The sequence below is a fragment of the Camelus dromedarius genome, chromosome 29 (genome assembly GCF_036321535.1).
Source record: "Camelus dromedarius isolate mCamDro1 chromosome 29, mCamDro1.pat, whole genome shotgun sequence".
NCBI classification, from domain to species: domain Eukaryota; kingdom Metazoa; phylum Chordata; class Mammalia; order Artiodactyla; family Camelidae; genus Camelus; species Camelus dromedarius.
This window is the reverse complement of record NC_087464.1, coordinates 10,542,708-10,553,926: the sequence shown is the minus strand read 5'-3', so window position 1 is coordinate 10,553,926 and position 11,219 is coordinate 10,542,708.

Genomic DNA, 11,219 nt, shown 5'->3' with positions numbered 1-11,219 from the left:
TGAGGGCTACAAACTGATAACTGCTGTTACTAGTGTTATTATTATCACCATCATCATTATTATTACAGCAAGTCAGCTGAATGTCTAAATTAGGCCACTATGTACTTTCCCACTCTGTTTGATGCAATGTCTTAAGTTTTCCTGGCTTCATCCTGCTCTTACCCCTAGTCTCTCGGCTCCTTTCTAGGTCAAGTCTAATTTAAATCCTTGACTTCTTGTCTCACGTTATGAACGGTAACCATTAACATTTATTACATGCTCACCATGGGCTGGACACTGTAACTGAATGTTTTAGATACATCGTCTCATTTATGATGAGAATTTCCCACAAGACTTATGAGGTGGATGCCATTACTTTTCTCCTTTTACAGACGAGGAAACTGAGCTCTATGAAAATTAAGAGAATTGCACAAAGTTGTATTGTGAGAACGAGCTGACCTAAGGTTTGGTTCTGGGCAGTCCGATGTGGGTGCTGAAGTTCTCAACCCGGTCTGTCTCGTTCTTATTTCTGTCCCCATGATCACAGCCGGACTTGGTGACTGAACCCTCTGTCTTCCCTATGGACTCAGCTCTTGCTTATTCTTCATTCTCAATATCCTCCAACTTCTGCTCGGTTTTTGCCCCTTGGACCTGAACCCAGTGCCACCTGGCCCGGCCAGTATCCCAGTCTGACGGTCCACAACACCCTCATTTTGTATTTCCTCCATGGAATAGCATAGTTCTACAGCGACCGGGAAAACCTTCTATCAAGGTCGTCTAGAACAAGAGAGCTTTTCACACTGAAGGAGAAAACAGTTGTAAAATCCATCTCGTAAAATTCACATGTGATTAAGTGGATGGATGTAATTTTACAGCTCCCAGCGTCACCTCACTAGCATTCCTTTTGCACTCAAATAGAGCAGAAAATGTCAATTAACCAAAATGTTTAGGAAACGGGGCTCTCCAGATCAGTTGGGATTTTGTTGTTGTTGTTAATTGATGATCAAGAAAAACTCAAAACTTTTTGTTTCCATTGCTATTATCAATTTTTTTTTTCTTAAATGGATAGATCCACTTCCCTGCCTAGGCAATCATAGTAAGCTGAACTTGCCTAGTTCTTTATTTGATGATTTAGACTCTTACGGTTCCTCAGGGTCCATGTTCTGAATATGAATTCTTGGTATTTATGACTATAAACATAGACTATGTAGGAGATTAGGAACGAAGAGGGAATTTTCTGATTTTTGTTCCTATGTGCAGAGATCTATAGTTTTTTTTTTTTTTTTCCATTGGAGGTGACTTTTTTCCTCTCCTTAAAGTGAGTCAAAGAATGAAAGGAAAACTCATAGACATTTGTTGGTTATGCTCAGATCAACCATTTCATTATTTTATTTCAACTCACTTTTTCCCTTCTGTTTAGTCGCGCGATCCTGCTCGATGATTCTCTTCCCTTCCCAGCCCTTTTGGATTTCCTGTCCCTCACTCCCAGGCAGAATTACTTTTCCTTCTCTGCGTCCTCACACACCGTATGCAGCATTTATAACCTTGTCTCATAATCCTGGTCTACAACCCACTCCTCTCTTCTCTCCCTCCTCTGCTCTGACATCTTTGAATCCTTCAATCCTCAAACATCTTCAGTATCTCTACATGTGGTGCTGATACACCCCCCCTTGACATTGACAATACGTTCTGGTGTAGCGGTTTCGGGAACGAGGAGTGAGGACACCAGACTCCTGGGCGGGACTCTGCCGACCCTTGATTGCATGATCTCAAGCAAGAAGAAAATGTTAGAGCCAGATCCAACTTGAGAGAACTTGAATCCCCTTCTTTTATACAGGAAACCAAAGCCCTGTTTCTCACCCACTGTGCCAACATCACGATTTGAACTCAGAACTTCTCGTTTTAGGTCCATCATTTTCTCTAACTCATCCATCACATGAGTCCCTCCTTATTGAGACATATGTTGACTTTGGGCATAAAAACAAGACAGATTATAGTTGGGCAGGTGCTTTGGAAAATGTTCAATGGTAAACACATAAGCATTAATACTGTGAATGCAAAAAAGACCGATAGGACCACCCAAAGATGCTACCCCCGACTCAAACCTGTGCTGAGAACCTCAGCAAAGGATAACTTATTACTAACTTTTTTTTTTTTTGGTGGATTCTGCCAGAATTGTGAATCTTGTCATAGTTCTAAAATACAATTTAGCAAATGTCTTTATTGGCCCTAAGACAAACCAGAAGGGTGAAGCTTGCTGTTACTAATCTAAAGACTGATCACTTTCCTTCCTACTATCATAATATACGTGAAAGAAAAAACAAAAAACAAAGCTGGAGCAGAATAAACATAAAAGCACAGACTGAGGAAGAACCTTTCATATGGTATCTCTTGTTAGTTAATCACTCTAAGGGAAACAGCAGCAATATTTCAAATAAATATGCTAAAACAGACAAAGCAAACAATAAATTAAGGTGGGCCGCCCCCGGCAGCAGGTTCTCCAGGGAGAGCCGGGGATATCCCAGCTTCAGCAAATGCCAAGATTAGAGTATGGAAGCTGGCGCTGCCCTGGGTCATTTAGAAGGCACAGAAGGAGTTAAAATGTGGGTACCAAGCAGTATCTGAAAAGAAGGCTGTGAAGACACACAGAATGAGCCAACTCTGCCCTCACATCTAAGGGGTTAGGATGACAGCCCTGGGAACCATGTGGAAAGTGAGAAGTTGGGATGGGAGCAGGGTCGTCCCTGCTGGGAGGACTCAGATGTCCACCACTTCTGCCTCTCCCTGGGTACAGAGTGTGTGGCCTCGGGAAAGACGGCTGGATGCAAAATTCTAAAGTGGTGTGCAAATTCTCAATACTTATTTTGCTTAGTTCTTAGAAACTCATAAGCTTCAAAAGTCTTCCATGACGTCTAAATGAAGTATCTATAGAAACTGAAAATGTTAGCTGTTTCATAAGCTTGCATCCAATGCTGTTCAGAGGCAAAAGGACAGAAACCTAACCCCTGGAATCTGTAGGAGAAAAATACATACATTAAAAAAAAATCTGATGACATTGTTGGACACAAACGAAGCTCTTGGCAGACTCTTTTGTCATTAGTGAAAAATCAGTTGCCTATTAATATTGTCACCCTCTTTGAATAAAATCTGCTCAAACAGGCTGTATAGGAAGATATCCTTAATTTGCTTCCTTGGTTGGTGGCCACTTGAAGACAGGAAGTGGAACTGCTGGTCTCAGGGAACTGAGAGAGGCGGTGTCAGGGCGCTCAGCAGGAAGCTGATTTGAGACTAGAGTAATTGCCAAGATGATTCATTAATCCTCTGAGGCTCACACAGCGTTCCTTCCTCTCCTCCTCACCAGCAGGCTGACTTGAGAAGGGGAGCTAGTCCACACTGGCAGCTCCAGCCGCTCAGTTTCATGGCCCCATTCTCCCCAGCAGAGCAACGGACAGGGGACAAGTTCTCTTTCCTCTTTGGAGAACTGCTCGAGATGTCACCTTGTCACAGTTCACATCCTCTTTCTTCAAGAGAGTACCCTGCAACTCTATGATCTAGGCTCATAAAAAAAGAAAGAAAGAAAAAGAAAGAAAGAAAAAGAAAGAAAGAAAAAGAAAGAAAGGAAGGAAGGAAGGAAGAAAGGAAGGAAGGAAGAACGAAAGAAAGGAAGGAAGAACGAAAGAAAGAAAGAAAGAAAGAAAGAAAGAAAGAAAGAAAGAAAGAGAAAGAAAGAAAGAAAGAAAGAAAGAAAGAAAGAAAGAAAGAAAAATATTAAGAAAAGCAAAGAGAGAGAGAGACAGTACCATGTATTCCTCCATATTTCTTGGGCCTTTGTGAGAGTATTTTCACATCTCACCTGGAGTGCCTGCTCTTAGTTCAGGGTATTACTAGGAGGATTGCATATGATCCTCCCAGAAGCCCCATATGATTGATGTAATTGTTTTTATTCTACAAATAAAAGGGACTGGGTCAGTAAAGTAAGGAGTTGACTTTGCACAGCTGGGATGGGGCCGGATTAGAACCGAGGTGTCCCCAACCCAGAACACATCACCTTTGTACTCTGTGAGACCCCCCTCCCCATCTGAGTGCAAAGTTGGACACAGAAGTGCCTATAATGGAGCCCACATACATGATCCTCCTCTAGAACAGCCAATAGAAAATGGGCAACATAGATGGGCCTCCAAGGTATGTTTGGAAATGTTTGTTAGTTTCTTGACTGAGGAAATTAAAGGCACCTGAAAACTTTTTGTCAAGTTTCGATTCCATAAACTATAAAGTCCTATGTAAGAGAAGAGGTGAATCAAACACGAATCAGAAGATGATAGAGTGTGGTGGTTAAGAGCCTTGTACTTGGCACCATCTTGCCTAGATTGTTTACATCTCACATCTACCAGTTGCTATATAGATGCCCCTTAGGAATAGACTTAAATACATTTTGCTTCTGTTTTCTCAGCTGAGAAATGGGTATGTGAAATAGTACTTACCTCACAAAATGGTGATAAGGATTAAATGATCCATGGACAATGCTTAGAACTGTTCCTAGTGCATGGTAACCACTCAGTAAATAATCAGTTGTTAGGATCATCCTGGCAACGACAGACACTCAAACTGATCAGCCTCAGAAGAACTGAAACAAATACAAATTTTTGGTTGAAGAATCAATGGCAAAAAAGAAACAGGAAAAGCAAGCAAGAGAAAAATATTAAGTAGTTGGGCTACAGTTCAGGAAAAGAAGATCTGGACATTTGAGCTGGCCATACCTAACATAGGAGCCAAAAGTCCGATGCAATTATTTTGTAAAGGTAAGTGGATGCAGTGAGAAAGCAAATGAATATAGTGTCCTAACAGTCCTCTGCTTTCTGCTTTTGTTGGTCAGTTCTGAGCCAAACGGTTTCATTTCTGGGCAAGGTCCTTTAAGGGGAAAATGAATAACCCTGAACTAGAGTGTTCAGGAGGAGAAAGAACCAGAGGAGGAGGGGGTCTGGCAACCACTTCATGGAAGGAATATTTGATGAAAACAAGGAGGTTGAATTTATAGACATGAAAAAGTGGGAAATCCTGACCAGTCCAGAGAATGTTTTAACTATTCAATTGTCCAGCTATGAAATGAGCTGTTTTGTTAGCTCATGAGCACCCTGTCTCTGAGAGTGTACTTGAAGTAGTTGAAAAAACTTGCCATAGATTTTGCCAAGAAGATAGATTATTGATGGAAATCTGAATTACATAGGCTGTTGAAAGGCTGCCTACCATCTCTGCTATTTCTGATTCTGTGATAGAATGAGGTTAGTCTTTGCACAGCCACTTGGCTCTGGTATCCAGCCTCCAGTTTTAGGACGTATTGTATTAACTGCTGCTCTCCGTTTCCTCGGCTTTCCACGGTGGATGGAGCTCTCCCCACCAGGGAGTACGCGGCTCACTAAGACACCCACGGACTTCTGCTTCTTTCAGTCGAGCTGAATGCTTTCCAAAAACCAGGTGTATTTGTCCCCATTTCTATTTAAACCAGTTGCATCTGTTACTGTAATTGCTTAGTTTCATTAAACATTATGTAAACTGGTGAAATATCAGTGTTAGAAGAAAGCAAGATGTTGTGTCTATGAAAACGAAGTTGAATGCTTTGGAAAGATTTGATGAAGGCGATTTGCTAAAAAGTAATTGCTGTTAAATTAGGTGTGAGTTAGACAAATGTGTAAGATTGGGAAAGATCATTAAAATTTAGGTGGATTCTCTTCTGAGATTGCTCTGCAAGTCTTTAAGTTCCTGCTCCACTTTGGAGAGACTGAAAAATCAGGGATGCTTCTTAATGGGTGTAATTTATGCAAAATGACGGTGCAGAACTCCGATGAGCAGGCCCATATGCAGAGAGAACGCCTTGGCCCTGTATCAAAAGGCTGACAAATTAAAGAGACATTTTTACATGTTTTAAGTTAAAAAGTTTAATATATAGTGTTTCTTTTTGGTGAGTCTCCGCTGACTGGATTTTTTAAAATTCATCACTGATGATCTACCAGCCATAACTGCAAAGATAAAAGAGCTGTTCTTGTTCAGTCAAGTGACAGCCAAGCCACTAAAAAAAAGTGGTTGTGTCGTTAACTCCTAGAAGGACTGGTGTGGTGGAGTGGGCCAAGTGGGCCAAGGCTGCGACAGGCATGTCAGACACAGAGATAGAAAGTGTGGCGGGCATCGCCAAGTAAGAGGAAGGGAGGCAAAGGAGGAAGGCTGGTGGTCCTGGCACAGGGATGTAGGTTTAGGATTCAGTCCATGAGATAACGGGGAGTTGCGTGAAGCAAGTCAATGCCAAATACGGATGTTCTTGTCCCAAGATAAGCAGTGCAGTGTCTGAGATGTAGCCAAGACCCAAACGCCTACAGCCGGGACCTGAAAGAAGAGGGAGAAACAGCTGGAAAGAGGGGTGAGGAGCAGGCACTCTGCGGCTCACCTGGACAGGTGGAATGATCGGCTTCATATTGGTCCAAATGGCCTCATGTAAGCGTTGCTGTCTCTGAAGTTCCACCAAGCACCTGTCAGCAGGACCCGTTCTTTGTTTTGATGTACGAAGAATATTTGATAAAGAGTCAACAGAACTGATCTGCAGGGCCCGGCAATGCCAAGACTGTATGCAGACTGGGCCTCCCTGTTCTCATCTTTCAAGGGTGCACCCTCATTTTCCTTCAGGTGAAGTCCTAGGAAATGACAAAATTGTGTCTGCAAAAAAACACTTTGAAAGGAATAAACAAATGGAAGCTTTTACTGTGGTTCGCTAATAATTTGGTGGTGAAACCAACATTTTGCAATTTGCTTCAAATAGAATTGCCTTCCTGATGTGGAAAATGTGAATGAATTCCAAAGAATTTATTTGTTAAATTATTGATATTACCATGAACTCCTCACTGCTTTTAGAACTAGCTAAACATAGACTTAATTCTTCCAAACTACAAGTCTGAGATTTTTAAAATTTTTTCTCGAATGTTCTTTTGCTAGTTCTTTCGATTTAATGAGGATATCTCTATTTGATCCCGTGGTAAATATAATGAGAGCTATACTGCAAAGTGTTGGATGTGTAAGGCAAAGCTGGGGTTACAATCTTAACTTCAACATTACTGGCCATGAGATCTTGAGCAAGCAAATGTCCCACCTATGTGATCCCTGGTTTCTAAAAGAGGCAATAACAAAGCTAATCTCAAAGGGTTTTTAAGGATTGAATAGGTCCTAATAATGCATGTGATTTACCTACTTTAATACCAGGCAGAAAATAAGTAAGCATTAAAATGAATTTATATCAGTATTATTCAATTTACAAACAAATTTTTTTATCTATTCAGTGCTATAAGGCAGGATTTTCCTTCAGAAGTTCAAGTCTAAGGGAATATGTCACCTTACAAAATGTATTTTTAATTTCTAAAGGGATTCATCATCATTGGTCTCCTTTTAATATAAACTCTTTTCCAGCTCTTCAAATATCATTGGCCATACAATGATCAGAGAAATAGCAATTACGTACAATGAAGTAGTGTGACCCTTTGAAGAAGGTAGACATGAAAACCTACAGGATCTGTGTCATTTCAGCCTTCTGCTGGGTCCTGCAGGACTAGAAAACCGTCAGAAGGCAGGCATGGATACTCAGAAGCTCCCAATCTAGCTGGAGGAAACAGGATGGACATTGAAAAGAAAAAGAGCTCCCACCGCAAGGTAGCCTTGAAGTAATGGTCCAATGGTGTGATGCAGATGCTAAGTGATTCATTCAATCATTCACACGTAGATTTTTAGCACCCACGGTGTGCCAGGCACTGCTCTAGGCACTGGGATTGAAGCAGAGGATTTCAGGATCTGTCCTGAGAGTGTTTCCTTCTATTTGTGGAAGGACATCCAGCAACGTCATCAATGCAGGCATTAGTGTCGACGGTGATGAGTGCTATGAAGAAAATAAAACGGGGCAGTCAGGGAGTGACACGGGGCTTAGCGAGTGGGTGTCAGGGACGGCCCTTCCTAGGAGGTTACATATGAGTTGAATCCAAAAGATGAGAAAGAACCAGCTCTACAAGGATCTGGGAGAAGGGTGTTCCCAGCAGGGGGAAAAGCAGGGACCAAGAGCCCCCAGCAGGACAACGGGAGCTGCGTCCCAGTGACGGATGGACGGCCCGTGAGGCTGGAGTGAGAGAGTTGGCTGGGGTTGAGGTTGGGGAGGTGGGCTGGGCCCGAGTCCGTCTTTACAGGAGTTCTGGGCTTGAGTGCTCCGTGAGACCTGAATGCAAGGGGAGGGGCGGCCTGAGCTGGTTTGGGGAGAGAACAGAGGATAGGGAAGAGCGACACATGCAAAGGCACAGAAATGGGGAGACGGGGGCCACTTCACGGCGAAGTGAGCAGCCTGAAGGGCAGAAAGATGTCAGACAGCAGCGGATTAGAGAAGAAGCAGGGGAGCCCTGAGCTGTCAGCGTTTTGGCCTCCACAAAGCAGGGAATGAGACCAACTGCAGGCTTCTAAACGGAGAGGGGTGTAATAAATAATGGTATTCATGAAGAAACAGCCTGGCAAGGCTAAGCAAGGTCAGGGAGAGAAAGATGGTGGTCAGGACAGTCCGCTGAGATGAGCCGAAGTCTCAGACGGGCGTGAGCATCTGGAGACCCCCAGGGCTTATTAAAACTCAGGGTGCTGGGCCCTGGCCCCAGGGTTGCTGGGCCAGTAGATCTTGGGTGGAGCCTGAGATTCTGCATTTGTAACAAGGACCCAGGTGACAGCTGACACAGCAGGTCAGGGCTCAGACTCTGAGGACCACTGCCCAAAGCAATCCTGATGGACACAGGATCAAGAGTTAGTGGACCAGTAAACTGACTATAACTTAAAAAAAAAAAAAAAGAGTTAGTGGACTAGATTCAGAGCTGGACATCGTGACCAGAGGCTGTGTCACCTTGGGCCAGTCACTTCCCTGCCCCCGGCTTCTGTGTTCTCATGTGCAAATGGAGACAGTAATAACTGTCACCAAAAACCCCGTGAAGTCTCACTGCAATGATGAGTTTAAGACACCTTGCAGTGCGTCTGGCATAGTAAACGCTTTTTGGTTGAGTTGAATCTGACTTGTGGAAGATTTGGACTATTTAACAAATGGAGAAAAAGAGAGGAAGGGGTAGATTTAAGAAAAAAGAAAGGCTTTTTATTTATTTTGTTCTGTTTTGTTTGCTTGTTTATTAAAGCAAATGGCCTCATTTAGGGTGGTATATGCCAGCTGGAGTGCATCAGAGTGTATTTTCAAGTTAACGCTGCATTTAAGTCTTATGTGAAAATTAGGTCATGAAAATGGCTATTAATTTCATTCATAATGACAAAATTATTTAATCATCAAGAGTAGTTCTAAAATATTATGAATTGATTGGGGAGACGCTCATGCATTTTGTGTTTAAAAGCACTCTGGGTGTTCCAGATGATGAAATATTTGGGTCGAAGCATATATCTCAGGATTCTGAGGAAGGTTACTTGTTCAGTTAATAATTCTACATGAGGAGTTTGGCTTTGTATCTTGTTTCTGTTTCTCTTAGTGTTACCTGGAAAAAGATAGAAAGATTTCACCATAATTTTAAAACTCTTTATTTAACAAGCATTCTCCATGTGCCAGCCTCTTTTCTAAGCACGTTCAAGCATTAACTCTTTTAATCGTCGTGACTTAGGGACCATTAACATCCCCATGTGACGGATGGGGGAACTGAGGCACAGGCATTCAATGATGTGCCCAAGATACAAAGCATAGAAAAAGCAGAGCCAAGGTTTGAGCCTTTGCTGTTCAGCTCCAAATACGTGCCCTCTGTACCATGTTGCTTTCCCTTTACTACTGGGATCTTCAATGCAGAAACTCATATTGCATAGGTCTCTTTAGATGGGAGTTAAAAAACTCAGAGGCTTGGAGACAGGAGTATAGAAGGGGAACATAAATTAGTGATGGGAACTCCAAGAACACAGGAGGAATAAAGGCAATTGTAAAATGAATGAAAACTGCCTCATCTACATGATAGCGTAGCTAGATGTCCACTAGAACAGAGTTCCATGAGGACAGGGACTTTTTGTTTGCAACTCTTTCCCCACTGATTTATGCCTGGCACCTAAGTAGAGCATCTGGGAGAGAGCACGCCCTCAAGAAATATTTGTTGAATAAATAAATGCAGAATGCAAGAATGTTGTCCCAGGATAACTAGGTTCTTCTTTTTTTTAAAAGCTAGGTATCCAAAATTCACATAAAATTTCCTGATGTGTATGTCAGTCCATTAAAAATAAAAAGCTCTGAGGGAAAATCTAATATGTTTGTGGGATGGGTGGAAACAGTGGGAAGGGTTTGGCTCTTGGGTGGCTAATTTGAGACCCTAATCTTGCAGTAAAAAGCCATTAACTATTTGCAAATGGTAGGCACTTAGAATTGTGGTGTATTCATTGAAGCATTATTCTAGAATTCGATTTAACATTGGAGACAAACTCTGGATACAATTTTTAAAAACTCCACACAGAGCACGTAATTGGGTAGAATAAAACATTTAAGTTGTGTAACTGCATATCCAGGTTATAATTCCAGTTATTGTACTGCTCTGCTTAACTTTAATTTGTTTGGCATAGAAAAATACTTCCCTGCCTTTGATTATATAAAGTAGTTCAGAAGATATATTTAAGAAGTACTAATATCCCTTGAGCTGTATCATCCTCTTTTTAATTTGAAATGCCAGTGGCAAGGGAAAGAAGCCAGTTCCTGCCTGAAACACCGAGTCTTAGAAGCGGAACAAGAATGTTTGGTGCAATTTATCACCCCAATCCAACCAGCAGGAGCGAGCACTACTTCGATTACTTTTCTAGGTCAAGTGTTTTGATAGTGTCCACAACTTTGAACTCTAGAATTGCAGAGGAACGAAAGAAAAAAATTCCTTAGAAGCTGTGGTTTTGCTTCATAGAAATATAACGTGGATTGACTAATAAACTAAATTTAGCATGAAGGGAACAAAAGAACACCTGACTTCGGTTGACTGTCTACGAAGGAAGAGATAGAAGGTTTTTCTTGGTTGTATTCATAACTTGAGTTGAAACGTTTGTGAAATGAACATGAGAGGCAGGGCATGGCAAAGACGGGGAGTCCTGTCGAGGAGGTGGCCAGAGAAACTTTTCCATGGGTCTGGAGGTGAATCGTTTTTAGCTGAGCCAAGTCCTTCTTTGACCTGACGATTTCACATCCTTGCTGAGGCTTTGGTTCGTGGATACCAGACTTCCTCTTGGTG